This window comes from Haliaeetus leucocephalus, unplaced genomic scaffold, assembly GCF_000737465.1.
Source record: "Haliaeetus leucocephalus isolate CR32 unplaced genomic scaffold, Haliaeetus_leucocephalus-4.0 Scaffold866, whole genome shotgun sequence".
NCBI classification, from domain to species: domain Eukaryota; kingdom Metazoa; phylum Chordata; class Aves; order Accipitriformes; family Accipitridae; genus Haliaeetus; species Haliaeetus leucocephalus.
Window position 1 is genome coordinate 4902623 of NW_010973302.1, and position 3043 is coordinate 4905665.

Sequence of the window (3043 nt, forward strand, 5' to 3'; positions counted from 1 at the left end):
GTCCTTGCCAAATATACTGTGATATATTGTGTTTCTTCAACTTCTGACATCTGAGGCTTTTTGACAACTTTTATTATTAGTGTACTACTCACTGTAAACAGCACCATGGTATAAAGAAAACACCATATAATTCATTGGCTAAATGTAAGAAGAATAAATGACTGGTTCTGTATATCTCTAACAAAGACATGAATATAGAGTAATTAATAATAAACAATCACAGCGCAACTTTTAACACTGATCTGTCTTAATCTATTTTTAACATTTGTCAAGCATCTGACACTGTTGGCGTGAGCAATTCATGCAGCCTGATAATCATCTACATGCTACCAAGTGACCAGATTTTTTGTCAGGAATGGAGGAAATTTTTACCTAATGAGTATTAGGCCATGCAATATATATTTAGAAAGAATAAAATGCGTATTTCAGGATACCTAGTATCACTTACACATTCTTTAGAGAAGAAAGCTTGCTTTCGTATGATTTTTGTAATTTTGTTTGTCTTGCTGAAAGTCGGTGGAAAGAGTACCAGAGTGTAATTTCAGAAACATTTAGCAGAATTCTAAATGCAACATGTTTAAAAAAAAAAATCAAGATGAGCAAAAATGACTATACTTCAGCAGAAGCAAATAACAAATCATATTTCCTGTTCAATAACAGTATAAATCACTCCATGTAGTGCCTTAAGAATAAAATAACTTGCTCTTCTTTGTTTATCTTTTATGATACACATTCTATTTGCACACAGGAGAAAAAAGTACAGAAGTAGTTTAAAAAGTATAAACAATTTGACTCTTCAAATCATAAACGTGCACTTACCCTTGAGTGCTCTTTCCTTAACTTCTAGAAGTGGGCCAGGCCTGTGGTTTGACTCTGTGTTACAAGACAAAAGACATTTAATTTACACATGTTGTTTCAGAGCCGAGAAGCTAGCTGAAAGCTTCAGTGTTGTTTTGCTAGTGTGACCTTAGCATAGCAAGTCTGATCCCAGAACAGTTTGACTTTTAAGAGAGAATATTTCGTTACATGCAGCAGATGGCTCTTCCTGGGAACACCTCAGCCAGAGCAAGCGGGAGAGGGCGCGAGCGTTGGCAGTGATGACAGGGTACATCCTACTTCCATAGAAGTCCAAGGGAATTTCCTCATGGCCTTGAAAGAGGAAGTGTTGGCCTTAGCTTTTCATAATAAAGCACTGGGTTGTTTTTTAAAGCACATGCTTAAGCGTGCTTAACTGCTTTGCTAGGCACATTGGGAATTTCTTACTTGCTTGAAGTTAAGCACACAAAAGTTCTGCTGAACATGAGAAAATCTGCAATCCCTAAAAAGTAGGTTGAGGACACCAAAGGTGGATAGTGAACTTTTAACAATCACTACATAAAAAATTCACCTAACAATTCACATTCTTCAAAGGCAAATAAGTGAATCCTGAAGTAAGAAAGTATTCCCACTCCTGTTACTCAAGAAGCCAAGTCTCACATAGGAGGAACTTGGAATGAATCGCACAAACTGCTCTGAGCTCAAGGGATCTAGAAAAGGCTGAAAAGCAGGTTTTGTGCCAATTTTTTTCTTGAGCATTTTGCTGAAAGCACAGCTAAAAATGGTTATGAGATACTACCGTGCTAAATACTTCTTGCTCCCAGCATTATCTAGACTCAGATAAGGAAACTGGTGTTTCCAGCAAAAAATATACAACCACCCTCATTCAGGAATAGCAGCAGGGATGTCTATGTTTTATATAATAGCCTAATAGTCAAAATAATCCCCAAAGAAATGAGAGACCAGGATTTAAAACCATATTCAACCTGAGGTAATTTAACTGTTTGACATTGTAGGAAGACATCCAACAAGCACAGACCATAGGCTGAGGTGAGTAAAAGGCTCCTGCCTGATTCTCTACGTTAAATCATACACAGCTGTGGATAACTACATATCATCAGGAAGCCAAAGTCACTGTCTTACCTGTATCCATTTTGCCATGCAGATTGGTTTTGCACCTAAATTAGGAGAAATAACCTATTGGTTAATGATACAGGAAAAAGCCACTCAATGCAATATCTTCAAGTTAAGTCTAACTAAATGGCTTGTTTTTCAGAGATTCTGGACCCACAGATGTCCGGAGAGATACTGTACTGTCATCTGCTCTGCAAGCAGATGTGTAAAGCCTGTTTTGACTAGTGCAATACAACACATGAGACAACACTCTACTGAACAGCAATGCTTATAGTTTGGTCTCAATGCTGTGCTACTGCAGCCACCTGACTTCCAGCTTGCTTGCTGGGAAGGCACGGCAAGCTTGCAGTCACACGAAAAAATACTTCAGAAATACAGGCAGCCACATTTGAATGATTGGATCAGTGATTAAAAATGTTAGTAAAATTACTTTCTAAGGCACTTTCAGTCCACTTTGAGCAAGCTGTAATTCCAGAAAGATGGGAATTCCCCTTAGGTCATGGCCACGCTCTTCTGTCCATTAACAGTGATGGAGAGCATTCAAGGAAACATCTCTCCTGGGGAGACTCTTCCCAAGCAGTACCTCCTCTGCCTTGCTAAAAGACACATAAGATGCCTGACCCCTTAAGCTGGGCACCTGCTTATCTGGGAACTGACAGGAGACTGTGGGGAAAGTATGTGTCACAGAGAAGAGTCCGAGGCTGTGTCAGCTGCAGTTAGCTAAAGCTGCTTCTCCTCAAAGCGAGACCCCTGTACCCAGCGTTGTGCTATTTTTGCCCGGTTTACCCGCCTCCAGACTACCCTCCCTCTCACAGGAGAGCTGCTCCCTGCTCTCCGGCCACGTCTGGCCTTCTCAGCGCCAGACGCCTGCGCTGGCAGCAGGTCTCTGCCTCAAAAAGTCAGACCCTCAAACTCTCCCATTTCAAAACCGGTAAAACAAAACTCCGACCGGTTCCCTCACGCTGTCAGCAGCGCCAGAGCGCACACTCCCGAGCCGAGGGAAGACCTTCCCCTTCCGAAGGGCCACAGGCCTCCCAGGCACGGACATGGCCGAGAGTCCCCTCAGGGAAGGGCGCGAGGCCGCGCCGCGCGC